Raw genomic sequence first — 20464 nt, forward strand, 5'->3', positions numbered from 1 at the left:
ATGATGGAACAGCAGTTAAAAGGAGAAAAAACTTTATATATAGCAACATGAAAAATCTCAAAAGGTAATACTGAGTGAAAAAAGCAAGTTTCAGAAAGATACACATGGTATGATGCCATTTATGTAAATTTTAAAACATACAAAATAACACTATATACTGTTACGAATACATTATGTTTGGAACATACAAAATAAACAGAAAGCATCCAAAATTGTGACAGTGGTACTTCTGAGGAAAGGGGGAGAAGAGTGAGACTGTCGGGAGAGGTCAAATGAGGCTATAATTTTATCAATAATGTTTCATATTATTTGAAATTCAACAAATATTTACTGAGCACCTACTGTGCACTGGGCACTCTTGGAGAAGGGGCGTGGGTATAGCAGTGAAGAAGATCGATGAGGTCCCTGCATTCCTAGGGTTCATATTCTGGTATCAAAAAAACACACTGGCAAGACAAAGATGCTAACGTGTTGTCTGTTCAGGCTGGTGGGAACACAGGTGCTTGACATTTTTTTGGTGTGCTTTTTTGTAATTTTGTAGGAACTCTCCAAAAAGCTTAGTTAGGAATACTTAAAGGCATCACTCAGGTCACTTGGTGCTGACTGATTGCCTGGACTTACTCTGCAGACACCCCAGTAGAAGCTCATCTGCAGGACCATATGCCACCACCACTGTGGCCACCTCTTGATGGGTAATGACAAGGGACAAATTTGATCATCAGGTGGAAACTGACCGACTGTAATATATGTGAAGAAACTTTAAAGATTCTTAAAGCAACTCAGGGTTACATGTACCAGTGTTTTACAAGTGTTATTATTGCCATGAAGTGTTCAAGAATAACTGCCATCTCACAGGCACATGAAAAGATGCTCAACATCACTAATTATTAGAGAAATGCAAATAAAAACCACGATGCGGTATCACCTCACACCGGTCAGAATGGCCATCATCAAAAAGTCTACAAAGAACAAATGTTGGAGAAGGTGTGGAGAAAAGGGAACCAACACTGTTGGTGGAAATGTAAATTGGTGCAGCCTCTGTGGAGAACAGTACGGAGGTTTCTTAGAAAACTAAAAATAGAACTACCATATGATCCAGCAATTCCACTCTTGGGTATTTATCTGGAAAAAACACCAATTCAAAAAGACACATGTACCCCCAAGTGGATAGCAGCATTATTTACAATAGCCAAGACACGGAAGCAACCCAAGTGCCCATCAACAGATGAGTGGATTAAGTGATATGTATACACATGGAATGTTACTCAGCCATAAAAAGGAATCAAATACTGCCATCTGCAGCAACACGAATGGACCTAGAGAACAGTATAATGAAATAAATCAGACAGAAAAAGACAAATACTATGTGATATCACTTAAACGTGGAATTTAAAAAATAATAAAAGTGAATGTATATCCAAACTAAAACAGACTCACAGACATAGAAAACAAACTTGTGGTTACTAAAGGGGAGAGGGAAGTGGGGGAGGGACAAATTAGGGGTATGAGACTAACAGATACAAACTACTATATATAAAATAGATACACAACAAGGATCTACAGTATAGCACAGGGTATTATACCCGTTATCTTGTAATGACCTACAATGGAATATAATCTGCAAAAATACTGAATCACTATGCTGTACACCTGAAACTAACACAATACTGTAAATCAACTATACTTCAATTAAAAAAATAATTAAAAATCAATAATAATAATTAAAAAAATAGCTGCCATCTCAACATTTAGGAGCCCAAGAAGCCAAATTAAAACAAGAACTTGGTACCGCTTCTAACTTTTTCATTTTCTTTACCACAAAACTCACATTTGAGGGCGTAAAAAAACTCAACATGCACCTGGATGGGATTCACTCTAACAAAACAATGTAAATGTTTTGCCGGCCACTTTAGTAATTCATTTCAACAAGAACACGGAGATGCCGATTTGGTGTTCAAGAACCGGCCCAGACTGGGTGAGGAAGAAAAGCCATTTAGTTAAAAAAAAATAAGCAAATGAGGGAGTTTACCTCTAAGCACAGAAATTTAGGCAAATCTGCCCAAAGACTGCAGAGGTGCCTTTTGGCTCCCACCTCATCAGCCCTCCCTCAGCTTCCATGGGCAGAAACGGCATCACATCTATGAGGACTTCAACTATGGATAGTTGCCTAGTCAAGTATACTCACTTTTTAAAACTTCTGCAGAGATAAACTCTTTTTACAAGTTAATGGCCAAAGACATTTATTATGGGATCCTTTATCACACAAACAAAAAGTGATTTTTTCCAAGTTTTTTTTCTTTTTAATATATGGCAGAATTCTTTTTGAAACATGTTAAACAGTATCTCAAAAATACAGAAGAGTGAAATGGAATTAACTTGGCTGAAATAGGAAAACGCCTAGAGGTCGACTCAGGAGGTTTCCTTTAAGTGACCCCTCCCTACCCTTGTGGCCACAAGCCTCCTTGGGGGAAACAAAGTGAACGTCTTTGGGTAGAAAGGATAAGCCAGGATTCTGTCTTGCTCACCTCTAAATCCCCGCAGCCTGGACAAAGCCTGGTAAGTAGTGGGCATTCAATAACTGGTGAATGAATGAGTGAACTGACCCACTGTTTTAACCCGGCTCTCCCCCGCACTTGGATTTTATAGACTTGTTTAAAAGAGAACATCTGTCACTACTACCACCATCACTTCCATAAAGGGAATTTAGGCACAAAGATAGAAGGGCGCAATCTATTATAAAGAACAGGCCTTTAAATTAGATACATTTACGTTCATGTAAAGTTTTTCTCTGTTGTCCTTATTTTTCCCATTTCATGTTAGATTGATAAAAAACTTCCTAATGGACCCTAGTGGTTCATGGATTGGTGTCCACTTCTTTAACTTCAAATACGTACACCTACTCTTTGCTCCCCAACTATTCTTAACATTTTCAAATTTATCACAAAAATAGTATAATAAATACAGGTATACTCTTCACGTGGATTCTCTAACATTTTGCCACATTATTTCCTCCATTTTCTCTTTTTATCACAAACACACAAATTTTTGGTTGAACCATTTAAGTTGTTGACATCTTGACATTTCACCTTTAAATACTTCTGCGTGAATATCCTAAGAAGTGTATTCTCCTACTTAACCATACACCTAACAAAACTAATAGCAATTACATAGTATCTATGTACATACCATGGTCCACATTCAAATTGCCCCAATTGTCCCTCACATGTCTTACAACACTCCCCCTGCCCCTTTTAGATGCAGGATCTAATGGAGAATTCACCCACGATATATGGTTATGTTTCTCTCATCTTTTTTATCTAGCAAACCCTCCTTCCCCCACCCCCAATCCTGTCTTTCTTTTTCATGATACTGACTTTCTTGAAGAATTCAGGCCAATTGTTTCACAGACTCTCCCACATTCTATATTTGTCTGATTGTCCCCCATAATTAGATTCAGGTGAACTATTTTTAGCAAAAATGCCAAACGGGCGATGCTGTAAACAACTGAATCACAACAGGTGGCACCCAGATCAAGTTGTTCCACTCTTGGTGACACTAAATTTGATCACTTCAATAGGGTAGGAACCTCCCAACTGCTTCACAGGAAAGGTACCTTGTCCCTTGGTAATTTGTAAAGGTACCTTGTCTCTTGATAATTAATAATAACTCTGTGAGGTGATACTTTCAGTTTATGCAGATGAGCCCATTTGTAAACAACCACTGACAATCCCTGCCTGAATGAATATAAGAGAGCTACAAAACTGTCACTTTCTACTTCTATCATTATTCCCACATTTTATTAGGTGCCGTTCCTCTGTAAGGATCAAATTTCCCTTTTTTAAATCTTCTGTACCATCCTCTCTCTTTTATTTCCCTAGTATTACTATGGACTTAAGGATTTTTTAAAATTAATTCAATGTATCCTAAACTATTACTGTCATTACTGTTTCGGTTGCAGGGAGTATCCCAGTGGAAGCCATTTCAATCTGGATTTTGTATCCTTTGCAATGATCCCATTGGATTTAGAGCCAATCCTTGCATTTTGATTCAAGATATCCTAGTGTCATCTTGTGCTTTCCTGTGCATTTTTAAAATGAATATGGGTAATCCCTGTTTAATGAACTAGATTATAATAATTAAATATTTCCTACCAGATTGTCATCTGAGTCAATGCTCAAGGGGAACCCAAAGTTAGTCATTATTATTTTTACCCTCAAAATATCTAACCAAACAGTATCATCACATTTGTAGTTTCAAAAGTAATTTTTATGCATTTCTACTTGTTAAAGTTTGAGGCGGTATAAATCTTACTGAGAAAATGAGATACCTAACCCTTCCTATGATGACTGTTGGAGAGCAACAATCTTTAACATCTGGGAAAAGTAGTATATGGAAGCCATAACTCTGAGAGAGCCACTATAAATCAATGGACAAAAGGAGGAATGATGTGGAGATTTAGTGAGGCACCACATTTCCTACTGAATGCAATATTAAATCCAGCTATTCACATCACACTCATTAACTTTTATATCCAGAATCTCATTTCATATAAAAGTTAAAATGGCATCATGATGTTAAAACAAAAACATTCAGGGAGCTGTACTGATGAGACTTGTGAAGATCACAGTAGAGTACTATTTTTAAATGAACATGGTTTGTTTCCTTGTTTTCCAGATCTGCACAATTTTTTTGATACAAGAAAATTAAATCTTTATCTTTGTCATGTTCTCTCCAGGAAACAGCCCACTTTTTATTCATTTTAACTAATCTTGCAACCAAGCTATAGAGGAAAGTTGGATAAATTGTCTATCAAACACACTTTTTACATGCCACTGTGATGTTGTATTACAACCAAAGAAGAATGGCTTTCAGACCATATGTGTGTAATCTCTGTTGTCCTGACTTAATATTAACTATAACAAACCCTGTCTTTCACTAACATTTTCCAACATTTAAGGCTTCAGCATCAAATAACAGGATACAGATGGTCAACGGATTCAGTTACCTGGGGAGTGGAGGCCACACATTGCACAGCTAGAAGCCCTTTCTGAGGTTTTGCTACGGCCGTGATAGAGGACGTTCTGAAATCTTTTTCAGGGAAGGGCCATTTTGGCCATGCTGAACTGGGTATGGCATTGGAGATTTCAACTGGGTACAGTTGACCCTTGAACAATATAGCTTTGAACTTGTGCAGGTCCACTTAAGTGGGGATTATTTTTCAATAAATACATACTACAGTACTAGTCAATCCGAGGCTGGTTGAATCTGCAGAGGTGGAACAACAGACATAGAGCGCTGGCTGTACAGAGTTATAGCCCAATTTTCGGGGCGGGGGGGTGTCAGCGCCCCTAACCACCGCGTTGTTCAAAGGTCCAGTGCACTCGTGCAAGGGCTGAAGTGGAATGAAGGCTGCTCCCAGGGAATCCTGGCTTGACTTACAGGTACCCACCCTACCGTTTAGCTCTGGTTAGTTGATCTCCTGCCTGGGAGAGCAAAATGACCACATACGTCAATTTTGATAATCAAAGTCAGATCAGTTAGGTCTAAAGCTTGTAGCACTAGTTCCCAAGGTTAAGGCTCCACCTTACCCAGCAAGCAAAACAGAGCACCATGGAGTCATAGATAGGGACTGATCTTGAACTTCGCTGTATCATAACTTCATTCCCTCCTTAGCAAGCCTTTATTTTCAGGAGATATTTGGCTAACCCTCAAATTCTCCTAGGCAAGAAGGAAAACTGTCCAACTGAAAGTCAGGGCCAGTGGCATGGCCTGAGTAAGCAGGACTGAATTGGGGATGATCATGTGTGTTCTCAGTATGCAGCTTCCAGAGGCAGACAGCCCTCTTTTCTCGGTTTTTTTGCTGCTTGTTCCCATCAGTTCAGACACCTACAGCTCGAGCCATCACTTGCCCCATTATTTCAAGAGGTGGGATTTGCCACCACAGGTTAGAATCCCTCCCAGTTCACTAAGACGAAGAGTAAAACCCTGGAGGGACAGAGTTGGCCTGCAGTTAGAGACACCACCCACCAAACTCAGTGCAAACTCTCCGTGAAAAGGCTCTTCCCCAACCCAACCTTCCCTGGACTTATCTTCCAGTGACCTGGTCCAGCCTGAAGACCAGGGATGCAGCAGAGAGGGTACAGGCTTGGGAACTGGATCATTTGGAGTTGAGCCCTCCGCTCTGGCTACCCCTAAACCAGCCGTGTGATATGGGGCAAGTGTATTAACGTCTCTGAGCTCTGAGCTCTCATCTGAAAAACAGGTTAAAATAGTTACCACATATGGCTGCCATGACAAAGCAGAGGGCACCGCGCATGTCTCACAGCGGGTACGTGATTTTCTCCTTTTTTCCTATACAACTTGCTGAGAGCTCGGATCACTGAGGATATAACCTATAATATTCTCATAAATAGAACCTCATAGGTTTAGAGATAGCCTTTTCAGGCCAAGAATCATTTTCTAGAGTTCCCAGAGAAATCTGTTACTGACATTTATTGCTGGCATTAGCTGTACAGAATTCAAAGACGTAACTCCCGTACCCTCAAGGAGCATAGAATCTAGCAGGAAAGTTGAGCTAAGCAAGGAACTGCAATGCAAAGCCAAGGCATTAAACAAAATGTACTGAGCAATTATTACGTGCCAGGTACTGGGCACTAGATACTGGGATTATGTGGTCCAAGCACAATCCCAGCCCCTGCCCTCTAGGAGCGTATGCTCCAGCGTGGGGAGATGGCAAAAAGTACCTACATGAGTAAACAAGATCATTTCAAATACTGATAAGTGCTGAGCAGATAAAACAGGATAATATGGTAGAGAGACTGGAGGGTTTCTTCGGCTCGGAGGGTCAAGGAAAACTTTTGAGAGATCTGAGTTAAGACCTGAGTGGCAGGGAAAAGGTAGCTGAGGGAAGATCTGGTGAAGCGTGTTCCAAGCTGAAGGAAGAAAAGGATGAGATGGGAGCCAGGGCAAGTTCTAGAGAAAAGCAATGAGGCCACAGAGGCTTGAGGGAAGTGCACAAAGGAGAGAGTAGAGCACATAGAGAGAGGGAGGCCAGATCACGGAGGACCTTGTAAACCCGTGGGGAAGAGACTCCATTTATTCTGGGTGCAACGGGAAGCCATCAAAGGATCTGACACCTCACACACTGATCTGTTCTCTACTTTAGAAAGTTCCTGGGCTACTGAGAGGGGATTGATTGATTGCAGAGAGGCCAGAGTGGAAGCAGAAGTATAAGCTACAAGTCTGTTTCAGGAGTACAGGCAAGGGTGGCTAGGGTGAGGGGCCGGAGTGGATACAGACAGTAAGGGAAAGGGTAAGACTGAGACTGACTGTGGAGTTAGGAATAAACGGGTAGAATAGAAGGTGGTGTCCCACACTGAGAAGACGAATGCTCCAGTAGGGGAAGGGGAAATCAATGATCCTGTTTTGGACACATTAAGTTTGAGATACCCAGTAGACATCTAATTGAGATGTCGAGTAGGCAGATGAATATACAAGTCTGTAGCTCAAGGTAAGCTGAGATAAATGTCATGAATGTAGGAAGAGAAAAGTGCTTATAGAGTTGAAGGAACAGCGGTCAGGTGAGGGAAGGTGTCTGGTGAGCGCATCTGTACCGTGGCTGTGCGTGGAGGACTTACCAATCCAGCCCTGGCTACTGAGCTCCGAGGCCGCCTCTACAATTCCCTACTTGACATCTCAAGCCAGGGTCTTGCAAACGCCTCACCTCAACATAACCAAAATGGGAATCACTAACGTCTGTTTCTGCCAAAATCTGCCCCTTCTCCCATATTCCTCACCTTCAGTGTTGCCTTCAAGATAAATAAACAATATAGAGACAACTAACCCCTTAGTGAGCTCTACAAGGCTCTTTGTGATATGGCCTTCACCCTCGTCACCTATCCTCTCTGCTACCCTTTATTCCCGTCGTACCATAATCCCACAATAGTTCCTCAAATCGTGATGCTCTCTCCTCACGCCAAGCCTCTCTATAAGTGCTATTCTCTCTGCTAAATTTACTTACTCATTTTCCTCCCGGCCAACTTCTCCTTCAAATGCTAACTCTCATTGTACCAACAGTTACTAAGGGCCTATTATGTACCAAACACGATGCTCAGAACTTTCCTCCAGGAAGGCTTCCTTGACAACGGCCCTCCCCAGGCTGGGCTGGGCACCCCTGCTCTGTGCTTCCATAGCAACCTACACATCTCTATCAGAGCTCTTTCCCACCATATTTCATATTTCACTGTATTAATGGATAACCACCTCAGTCCAAAAGTGAACTGAGGCTCATGAAGAACAGCAAGTTGTTTTTTTGTTTTGTTATGTTTTTGTTTTGTTTTTTCAGTTTATACCCTTTTACTAACCTATATCTATTCCCCAACCTCCCAGCCCCTGCCCTGGCAACCACTTTTCTACTCAGTTTCTATGAGTTTGACTGCTTTCTTTCTTTTCTTTTTTTTTTGAATTTTATTTTTTTATACAGCAGGTTCTTATTAGTCATCCATTTTATACACATCAGTGTATACATGTCAATCCCAATCGCACAATTCATCACACCACCACCCCCACCCCTCCCGCCACTTTCCCCCCTTACAGTCCACACGTTTGTTCTCTACATCTGTGTCTCAATTTCTGTCCTGCAAACCGATTCATCTGTACCATTTTTCTAGGTTCCACATATATGTGTTAATATAAGATATTTGTTTTTCTCTTTCTGACTTACTTCACTCTGTATGACAGTCTCTAGATCCATCCATGTCTCTACAAATGACCCAATTTCATTCCTTTCTATGGCTGAGTAATATTCCTTTGTATATATGTACCACATCTTCTTTATCCATTCGTCTGTTGATGGGCATTTAGGTTGCTTCCATGATCTGGCTATTGTAAATAGCGCTGCAATGAACATTGGGGTGCATGTGTCTTTTTGAATTATGGTTTTCTCTGGGTATATGCCCTGTAGGGGGATTGCTGGGTCATATGGTAATTCTATTTTTAGTTTCTTAAGGAACCTCCATACTGTTCTCCATACTGGCTGTATCAACTTACATTCCCACCAACAGTGCAAGAGGGTTCCCTTTTCTCCACACCCTCCCCAGCATTTGCTGTTTGCAGATTTTCTGATGATGCCCATTCTAGCTGGTGTGAGGTGATACCTCATTGTAGTTTTGATTTGCATTTCTCTAATAATTAGTGCTGATGAGCAGCTTTTCATGTGCTTCTTGGCCATCTGTATGTCTTCTTTGGAGAAATGTCTATTTAGGTCTTCTGCCCATTTTTGGATTAGGTTGTTTGTTTCTTTAATATTGAGCTGAATGAGCTGTTTATATATTTTGGAGATTAATCCTTTGTCCATTGATTCGTTTGCAAATATTTTCTCACATTCTGAGCATTGTGTTTTCGTCTTGTTTATGGTTTCCTTTGCTGTGCAAAAGCTTTGAAGTTTCATTAGGTCCCATTTGTTTATTTTTGTTTTTATTTCCATTACTCTAGGAGGTGGATCAAAAAAGATCTTGCTGTGATTTATGTCAAAGAGTGTTCTTCCTATGTTTTCCTCTAAGAGTTTTATAGTGTCCGGTCTTACATTTAGGTCCCTAATCCATTTTGAGTTTATTTCTGTGTATGGTGTTAGGGAGTGTTCTAATTTCATTCTTTTACATGTAGCCGTCCAGTTTTCCCAGCACCACTTATTGAAGAGACTGTCTTCTCTCCATTGTATATCCTTGCCTCCTTTGTCATAGATTAGTTGACCATAGGTGCATGGGTTTATCTCTGGGCTTTCTATCTTGTTCCATTGATCTATGTTTCTGTTTTTGTGCCAGTACCATATTGTCTTGATTACTGTAGCTTTGTAGTATAGTCTGAAGTCAGGGAGTCTGATTCCTCCAGCTCTGTTTTTTTTCGTCAAGACTGCTTTGGCTATTCGGGGTCGTTTGTGTCTCCATACAAATTTTAAGATTTTTTGTTCCAGTTCCGTAAAAAATGCCATTGGTAATCAGAAAGGGATTGCACTGAATCTGTAGATTGCTTTGGATAGTATAGTCATTTTCACAATACTGATTCTTGCAATCCAAGAACATGGTATATCTCTCCATCTGTTAGTATCATCTTTAATTTCTTTCATCAGTGTCTTATACATTTCTGCATACAGGTCTTTTGTCTCCCTAATTGGGTTTATTCCTAGGTATTTTATTCTTTTTGTTGCAATGGTAAATGGGAGTGTTTCCTTAATTTCTCTTTCAGATTTTTCATCATTTGTGTATAGGAATGCAAGAGATTTCTGTGTATTAATTTTGTATCCTGCAACTTTACCAAACTCTCTGATTAGCTCTAGTAGTTTTCTGGTGGCATCTTTAGGATCCTCCATGTATAGTAGCATGTCATCTGCAAACAGTGACAGTTTTACTTCTTCTTTTTCCAATTTGTATTCCTTTTATTTCTTTTTCTTCTCTGATTGCCGTGGCTAGGACTTCCAAAACTATGTTGAATAATAGTGGTGAGATTGGACACCCTTGTCTTGTTCCTGATCTTAGAGGAAATGCTTTCAGTTTTTCACCACTGAGAATGATGTTTGCTGTGGGTTTGTCGTATATGGCCTTTATTATGTTGAGGTAGGTTCCCTCATGCCCACTTTCTGGAGAGTTTTTATCATAAATGGGTGTTGAATTTGGTCAAAAGCTTTTTCTGCATCTATTGAGAGGATCATATGGTTTTTCTTCTTCAATTTGTTAATATGGTGCATCACATTGATTGATTTGCATATATTGAAGAATCCTTGCATCCCTGGGATAAATCCCACTTGATCATGGTGTATGATCCTTTTAATGTGTTGCTGGATTCTGTTTGCTAGTATTTTGTTGAGGATTTTTGCATCTATATTCATCAGTGGTATTGGTCTGTAATTTTCTTTTTTTGTAGTGTCTTTGTCTGGTTTTGGTATCAGGGTGATGGTGGCCTCATAGAATGAGTTTGGGAGTTGTCCTTCCTCTGCAATTTTTTGGAAGATTTTGAGAAGGATGGGTGTTAGCGCTTCTCTAAATGTTTGATAGAATTCACCTGGGAAGCCACCTGGTCCTGGACTTTTGTTTGTTGGCAGATTTTTAATCAGTTTCAATTTCATTACTTGTGATTGGTCTGTTCATATTTTCTATTTCTTCCTGGTTCAGTCTTGGGAGGTTATACCTTTCTAAGAATTTGTCCATTTCTTCCAGGTTGTCCATTTTATTGGCATAGAGCTGCTTATAGTAGTCTCTTAGGATGCTTTGTATTTCTGCGGTGTCTGTTGTAACTTCTCCTTTTTCATTTCTAATTTTACTGATTTCAGTCCTCTCCCTCTTTTTCTTGATGAGTCTGGCTATAGTTTATCAATTTTGTTTATCTTCTCAAAGAACCAGCTTTTAGTTTTATTGATCTTTGCTATTGTTTTCTTTGTTTCTATTTCAGTTATTTCTGCTCTGATCTTTATGATTTCTTTCCTTCTGCTAACTTTGGGTTTTGTTTGTTCTCCTTTCTCTAGTTCCTTTAGGTGTAAGGTTAGATTGTTTATTTGAAATTTTTCTTGCTTCTTGAGGTAGGCTTGTATAGCTATAAACTTCCCTCTTAGGATTGCTTTGCCGAATCCCATAGGTTTTGGATTGTCGTGTTTTCATTGTCATTTGTCTCTAGGTATTTTTTGATTTCCTCTTTGATTTCTTCAGTGATCGCTTGGTTATTCAGTAACGTATTGTTTAGCCTCCATGTGCTTGTGTTTTTTACGTTTTTCTCCCTGTAATTGATTTCTAATCTCATAGCGTTGTAGTCAGAAAAGATGCTTGATATGATTTCAATTTTCTTGAATTTACTGAGGCTTGATTTGTGACCCAAGATGTGATCTATCCTGGAGAATGTTCCATGCGCACTTGAGAAGAAAGTGTAATCTGCTGTTTTTGGTTGGAATGTCCTATAAATATCAATTAAATCTATCTGGTCTATTGTGTCATTTAAAGATTGTGTTTCGTTATTAATTTTCTGTTTGGATGATCTGTGCATTGGTGTAAGTGAGGTGTTAAAGTCCCCCACTATTACTGTGTCACTGTCGACTTCCTCTTTTATAGCTGTTAGCAGTTGCCTTATGTATTGAGGTGCTCCTATGTTGGGTTCATATATATTTGTAATTGTTATATCTTCTTCTTGGATTAATCCCTTGATCACTATGTAGTGTCCTTTCTTGTCTCTTATAACATTCTTTATTTTAAAGTTTATTTTATCTGATATGAGTACTGCTACTCCAGCTTTCTTTTGATTTCCATTTGCATGGAATATCTTTTTCCATCCCCTAACTTTCAGTCTGTATGTGTCCCTAGGTCTGAAGTGGGTCTCTTGTAGACAGCATATATATGGGGCTTGTTTTTGTATCCATTCAGCAAGCCTGTGTCTTTTGGTTGGAGCATTTAATCCATTCACGTTTAAGGTAATTATTGATACGTATGTTCCTATTACCATTTTCTTAATTGTTTTGCGTTTGTTTTTGTAGGTCCTTTTCTTCTCTTGTGTTTCCTAATTAGAGAAGTTCCTTTAGCATTTGTTGTAGAGCTGGTTTGGTGGTGCTGAATTGTCTTAGCTTTGCTTGTCTGTAAAGCTTGTGATTTCTCCATCAAATCTGAGTGAGATCCTTTCCGGGTAGAGTAATCTTGGTTGTAGGTTCTTCTTTTCATTACTTTAAGTATATCATGCCACTCCCTTCTGGCTTGTAGAGTTTCTGCTGAGAAATCACCTGTTAACCTTATGGGAGTTCCCTTGTACGTTGTCATTTTTCCCTGGCTGCTTTCAATAATTTTTCTTTGTCTTTAATTTTTGCCAATTTGATTACTATGTGTCTCAGCGTGTTTCTCCTTGGGTTTATCCTGTATGGGACCCTCTGCGCTTCCTGGACTTGGGTGGCTATTTCCTTTCCCATGTTAGGGAAGTTTTCCACTATAATCTCTTCAAATATTTTCTCGGGTCCTTTCTCTCTCTCTTCTCCTTCTGGGACCCCTATAATGCGAATGTTGTTGCGTTTAATGTTGTCCCAGAGGTCTCTTAGGCTGTCTTCATTTCTTTTCATTCTTTTTTCTTTATTCTGTTCTGCAGCAGTGAATTCCACCATTCTGTCTTCCAGGTCACTTATCCATTCTTCTGCCTCAGTTATTCTGCTATTGATTCCTTCTAGTGTATTTTTCATCTCAATTATTGTATTGTTCATCTCTGTTTGTTTGTTCTTTAATTCTTCTAGGTCTTTGTTAAACATTTCTTGCATCTTCTCGATGTTTGCCTCCATTCTTTTTCCGAGGTCCTGGATCATCTTCACTATCATTATTGTGAATTCTTTTTCTGGAAGGTTGCCTATCTCCCTTCATTTAGTTGTTTTTCTGGGGTTTTATCTTGTTCCTTCATCTGGTACATAGCCCTCTGCCTTTTCATCCTGTCTGTCTTTCTGTGAGTGTGTTTTTTGTTCCACAGGCTGCAGGATTGTAGTTCTTCTTGCTTCTGCTGTCTGCCCTCTGGAGGATGAGGCTATCTAAGAGGCTTGTGCAAGTTTCCTGATGGGAGGGACTTGTTGTGGGTAGAGCTGGCTGTTGCTTTTGTGGGCAGAGTTCAGTAAAACTTTAATCCACTTGTCCTCTGATGGGTGGGGCTGGGTTCCCTCCCTGTTGGTTGTTTGGCCTGAGGCGACCCAACACTGGAACCTACCCGGGCTCTTTGGTGGGGCTAATGGCGGCCTCTGGGAGGGCTCACGCCAAGGAGTACTTCCCAGAACTTCTGTTGCTAGTGCCCTTGTACTCATGGTGGCACACAGCCACCCCCCACCTCTGCAGGAGACCCTCCAACACTAGCAGGTAGGTCTGGTTCAGTCTCCATGGGGTCACTGCTCCTTCCCCTGGGTCCCGATGCACACACTACTTTGTGTGTGCCCTCCAAGAGTGGAGTCTCTGTTTCCCCCAGTCCTGTTGAAGTCCTGCAATCAAATCCCGCTAGCCTTCAAAGTCTGATTCTCTAGTAATTCCTCCTCCTGTTGCCCGACCCCCAGGTTGGGAAGCCTGTTGTGGGGCTCAGAACCTTCATTCCAGTGGGTGGACTTCTGTGGTATAATTGTTCTCCAGTTTGTGAGTCACCCACCCAGCAGTTATGGGATTTGATTTTATTGTGATTGCGCCCCTCCTACCGTCTCACTGTGGCTTCTCCTTTGTCTTTGGATGTGGAGTATCTTTTTCGGTGAGTTCCAGTGTCTTCCTGTCGATGACTGTTCAGCAGTTAGTTGTGATTCCAGTGTTCCTTGTTTTGTTTTTAATGAGTAAATTAGGATAAAAATGGGAAAAAAATGAAGCCAGAATTAAGACTGAATACAACAAACTATACTTCTTTAGGCCTGGAATTGCACCCCCGTCCCTACTTTTTTGATGTGGACCATTTTTAAAAGTCTCTGTTGAATTTGTTACAGTATTGTTTCTGTTTTATGTTTTTGGTTTTTTGGCCACGAGGTATGTGGGATCTTAGCTCCCCGACCAGGGATCGAACCCGCACCCCCTGCATTGGAAGGTGAAGTCCTAACCACTGGACTGCCAAGGAATTCCCAGGCCCAGAACCCTTTTAATAGGTCAAGTGCACATTCAGCTCTGAGCCTCTCAACTTACAGTACAAAAGGCAGGCATAAGTCATAGCACAATTCACTGTGTCTGAGACAGAGCAAACTAACGGCTCCAGGTTTCCACTCTTCTTGACAAAGAACTGCAATTTCTTCTGCATAGATTTGCAACAAAGGCATCTGGGGATGAAACTGAACAGTGCCCACAACAGTGGTACAGCCAGTAGAAAGAGCACACATGGTAACAATTTTTATAGGGATATTAAAGCAGCCCTTAATGAAAGTCAATGACATGATGCAAAAGCACAACACAGTAAAAGCAATGCTGTGAGGCCCAAAACAATAGGAAAAAAAGGGGGTGAGTCTATTTAGCAGAGACTCTCCAGGGCACCATACCCTCTGCTATCCCCGAATCTCTGCTCAAGGCCCTTCTGGACTTTGGTCCTGAAGGAATGAGACCTGGAATGTGCTTCTGGCACTTCCACAAAGGGCTGTCAAAAAAATTACTAGAAATTTTAACGAACATACATTTTAGCTGAATTATACAGATGGTATCATAGTTCTGAAATTTAGAATTTGGAAATTAAAGTTTTCATATGTTGCTTTCTACTGGTTAATAAGTTAAGCCTCCATTTTTCCAGAGTGATATCAATATGAAAATGACAGTACAGAATAAATAAAACTGTAAGAGGAAACAAACAGGACTTGAACGACCTTCTGTGCACAATTAATATCAGTGTGACTAATTTTAAATGAGATATCCACTTAATAGTCTGTGCTTGGCAACACTGTTAATAGATTAGTTCAATTAATAACTGTTGGTATGTGAAAATGAGGTGATTTGTTTAAAAATAAAATATCATTTTGACCAAGACAAATGGATCTTCACTGAATTTTAATCTATGTTAAAAAGCTTAAAAATTATATATGGAAATTTGAGGTTGAATTTGTCAAGGGAAAATAATTGCTATTTGGTCATTGGAGCAAGGATTCACAAGATATATTCTGTAACAATTCAAGCCTTTTAAAATTGTTTTCCTAGGAAAGAGCAGTAAGCAGATGACCTGTTCCTCTGCATGAATGCATTTTGATTTAAAACTGGTATGACACTCATTAAAATAATTGAAAGAATTACACACAGTTAGTGAGCTAGTTCTGCCTAAGGAGCAGATACTGACACTTCACCACTTGGCACATTATTTGAAACCCCAAACTTGTGCGATTTTTTAAAGGTAGTAGACTATATATAGTGACAAATTAAATATGTAGACATTACCAGTCAGTAGAAGGAGAACTGTATCCTTTAATACCCCAAGGGCCAATGACAAACCAAAGTTGAAAGATATGGTGGGAAATACTGATTTCCTAAGAGCACCTGATTGCAGGAAAAGAACAGATGGTCTACAGACAATAAAGACTCTAAGTGAATACACGTTTCAGCTTGACATACAAGGCATGTATGTTGAAATGACAAGAAGCACATTGGAAAGCTAATTAATCACTGTCAGCAACAAAATAACACATGGAGAGGCACCGAATGTTCCAGGTAAGCCAAAAGTAGACAGATTCATTTCTAACAATTGGATAACAATTAAGTGGATCAGATCCTTGATGCAGTTGTTTCCAATAATGTTTAAAAACTATGGGCTTACATTAAGGTTAAGTGGCACACATTTTTCACTTGTGTTTCTGTTCACCTATTAATTTAGTATAGACATAGTAAGCAGATATTTTGCATAAAACAATGCAGTCTATTTAAATCTAACTTGGAATTTAATTCTGATTGCAAGAAATGTACCAGATATGAAATCAGTATACAGATTATAGCAGACCGGTTAAACATGCAGTGGTCTACAGACCATTGGGTGCCTGCTTTTGGGTGACCTTAGATCATCTCGGCCAAGTTACTTAATGTTTCCATGCCTCAGTTTCCTCATCTGTTAAATAGAAGGTATTAACAACACCTATCCTTCATAGGTTGTCATGAGAATTAAACTGGTTGCTATTTAATAAAAAGCTTAGACTAGTGCCTAGCATGTCATAGGTGCTATGTAAGTGTTAAATAAATGAATAAGAAGACTTTTCAAGCCATCTGATTCCCAGCCCTGGAGTTAAAGGGTTATCAGAATCTCTGGCCCTACGACAGTGGATACAGGTTGAAAAACCCTGCAGGTTATTCTAACAGTTCTTGTTCTACGCTGCCCTCCTCCCCACCAAGTAAACTAAATTACCTCTTAGTTTCTTTCTAGTTAAAAGGAAAAAAAAAAATTACTTGATTGGAGACAGAGTTTTTAAAAACGATTCCCCTTTCTGCCATTTTGTTTAAAGAAATCAGCCTTTTTCTTCAACTTTATGAAATTAAGGTTGATGAGAAGCTCTCGGTCATCCTCCCAGCAGATAACAGGCCCCATCAAATCATTCAATCATCCCTATTTCAGCCCTCAAAGTGCAAGTTTAATAGGTGTTGACTAAGTGAAGAATTTCCTTCTAAGAAATCAATCATTGTTTCCATCGCCACGAAGGCAATCCTTAAGTTCAAACTAATATGTATTTCAACAACTAATCTACGGCTCTGAACCTTCCCTAGTGCTATCATAGCTATCGGTTCTTTAAAGAGACTTAAGCAGTGAAATGGAATTGACTTTTGGACCACAGAGAAATGGAGGAAAACATAAAGATATCCAGGAACAGGGGAAAAAAGAGATGCCCAGAATCTCCACTAAGTCTGTTAAAGAAAGGTTCAAAAATGGATTTAGTAGATACCATGAACATCACAAATAGAAAATGCCAGGATGTGTTAACAATCTTGAATCTATAAGTAGAAGGTTGGTGATGAGTCAGAGTTACTTTGGAATGTCCTAGGGAAACTATTTCAGGGCTTTGGACTACAAACAAACATTTTAGGGAATAAAGTTATAGCATCTCCCAGAGCAGTCACATTCAAGAGTGCTCTGGCTCCATGTGGCACAATTTCCACCTGCCAGGGATGCATAATTACATGTGGGAAAGGTTGTATGCATGTACTTAAATGCTTCTAGAATTTTCTATGCAACAGTTTATCTTGTGTCCTTACTTCCTGGACCACTTAAGATCTAAACGCTGCCAAAGAATACATATAGGCTCATTTAGAAAATCATCACCAATTAAATGTCTCTCCCTTTGAAATATGTACTTCAAAAATTTTTTTAAATCGCACCACATAAGGATAACAACTTGCAATATGTGGTAAGATGTCAATGAGAAACAAAAATGATTTGCTACTTTGATTATGGAAGGTGGCAGTGCAAGTAACTTAAAAAGGCAAATCTAATGCTCTTTCCAATTAGTTGTGAGTTTGTACCACTGGCTTAGGGTAAGAAGTCCACAGCTTAGAAAGCTGATTTTCTTTCAGAGTGGGACCTTTGCACCTGGGGTAACTGCCCATGTAAATGGGGCTATCTTTGGGTGGCTTAGAATCAATAGTTAGGCTGAGAGTATAGAGGAAATTATTACAGCACAAAATCCACTGACTTGCACTTTCTACACAAAAATGTTCTTTTTCATTAAACTAACATCAAACTTGGCTCTGGTTTTCTGCTACTTAACAATTCATTAGCCTCGTTAAAACAATGATCAAAGACAAAATTTTTAGAACTGAAAAAAATGCTATTTTTAATGGCTTAAAAATTCTGCCCAAGTATTTGTTTTCTTTATAGAGAGCTCTGTTTTGTCTCAACAAGACACTCGACACCAGAGGCCCTGCTTCTGGTCCTAGGATTTAGTAGGTGCTCACGTCAGGAATGGCCCTAACTGCTTGCCTCCCAGCCGTCTGAACCAGAAAAAGACCACCCTTCTAACCTGGGTCATCCTTTGAGTGAAGTTCAGAGAGATCTCCATCTAGTTCTGCCTCTTTCTGCATCATGGCAACAGGACAGTTTTTACAAAATGGAAGCCACACGGTGCTGGATGTGCCTGCAGCATGGTTTGCCCTTTGGTCCTCATAGTGGTCCTGTATCTGCATTTCTTTTTTAAAGTACAAACTTCCAGTTATAATAAGTCCTGGCGATGTAAAGTACAGCACGGTGACTGTAGTTAACAATACTGTACTGCATATTTGAAGTTGCTAAGAGAGTAGAGCATAAAAGTTCTCATCACAAGGAAAAAAATCATACCTATGTGTGGTGATTATGTTAATTAAACTTGTTACAATCACTCTGCAATATATACATATATTGAATCATTATGTTGTACACCTAAAACTAATACAATGTTATGTCAATTGTATCTCAATAAAAACTAAATTTTAGAAAAGGGTTCTTGGGCTTCCCTGGTGGCGCAGTGGTTGAGAATCTGCCTGCCAATGCAGGGGCACGGGTTCGAGCCCTGGTCTGGGAAGATCCCACATGCCGCGGAGCAACTGGGCCCGTGAGCCACAATTACTGAGCCTGCGCGTCTGGAGCCTGTGCTCCGCAGCAAGAGGGGCCGCGATGGTGAGAGGCCCGCGCACCGCGATGAAGAGTGGTCCCCACTTGCCGCAACCAGAGAAAGCCCTCGCACAGAAACGAAGACTCAACACAGTCATAAATAAATAAATAAATAAATAAATAAAAGAATGTGAATTTAAAAAAATAAAAATAAAAAAAATAAAAAAGGGTTCTTTTCCTCTATCCTCACCCCACCCACTTTATTTAAGGAGAACAACTTTTTTTTCTTTCACATAACAAAAGCAAATTAGTCAATCAAACAAAAACAGACCAAGCTTATACGATTTAAAACCATCCTTACATGAGCTAAGCCAATCTTTTTTAACCAACACTCCATCACCCAAAACCACATGACTTATGAACTCAAAAACTCATGTTTCCTATACCCCTTTCCAACTCACACACAACCAGATAATTCTGGCAGAAAACATCATATGTAGAGTTAATTTTAAATTTTTAATTCAAATCTATTTCCTATTACCGCTTTTTTTTTTTTTTAGGGTTAGCCTAAGAGGTTTCCAGAATAATTAACCTATGATAACTTAGTGTCTATTGCCTCAAAGTGTAAACAAAATTTAAAATATTTATTAAACATACATTTTATAACATACTGGACAAGCAAGTTTTAAAAAACTTGATATTCCCTCTACATAGACCAAATATATTTATAGATTTATACAGTTATATATTAACAGAAAATTATTTATCTTTAGTTATACTAGGATGTTACTAGTTGAAATATATACTAACATACTAATGTTGAAATCTAAGATATATTTTAGTCTTTCTTTGCTAGTCTCCTTGTATATGATAAGGTTTTATCTGGAGGGCATTTAACTATTTTATTCACAGATTTTAAAAGATGATAGTAATGGTTTATAAATAAGGAACTACTTAAAGCATATTCTCTTCTGGGCTAGAAAAATAGTATCAGTCTCATCAGATCTTTGGTTTTGAAAGTTAAAAACAAGTACCATTTCTTTACAATGGCTGCATTGAAAAATTACTAAAATCAGAAGCTGATATAGAAATATTTGGGCACATAAGTAGACCAAACCTAGTCTCACCAGCACCCTCTCAGATTATAAGAAATTACTAAAAATGAATGTTTTAGTAAAACATAAAAATACTAAATACAGAGGATGAAAACATATTTAATAGAGGTATATACAACTATATTAATGGTAAAATGAGAAATAACTATACTAATACCACAAATTTTAGAATAATAAAATAAAAACTGACATCAAATTGTCCCCAGAAAAATGAAGTATCAACAACCTGAATACTCTAGTTTTATGGTCAGATGGATGCACCACGTGGATGTACCATATTCCATCTTCTAAAGCACATCAAGTCAAGTCAATGAAAGAATATGAACTAAACAGGAAATGCAAATCTT

At 39.1% G+C, this 20464-nt stretch overlaps 1 protein-coding gene across 3 annotated transcripts in view; it reads right to left on the reverse strand.

The window, feature by feature from the left end:
• CARMIL1 (capping protein regulator and myosin 1 linker 1) overlaps window positions 1-20464 on the reverse strand; it is a 320425-nt gene that overhangs the window by 38317 nt on the left and 261644 nt on the right. The window lies entirely within an intron of this gene.

This window comes from Eschrichtius robustus, chromosome 12 (assembly GCF_028021215.1).
Source record: "Eschrichtius robustus isolate mEscRob2 chromosome 12, mEscRob2.pri, whole genome shotgun sequence".
Taxonomy (NCBI): domain Eukaryota; kingdom Metazoa; phylum Chordata; class Mammalia; order Artiodactyla; family Eschrichtiidae; genus Eschrichtius; species Eschrichtius robustus.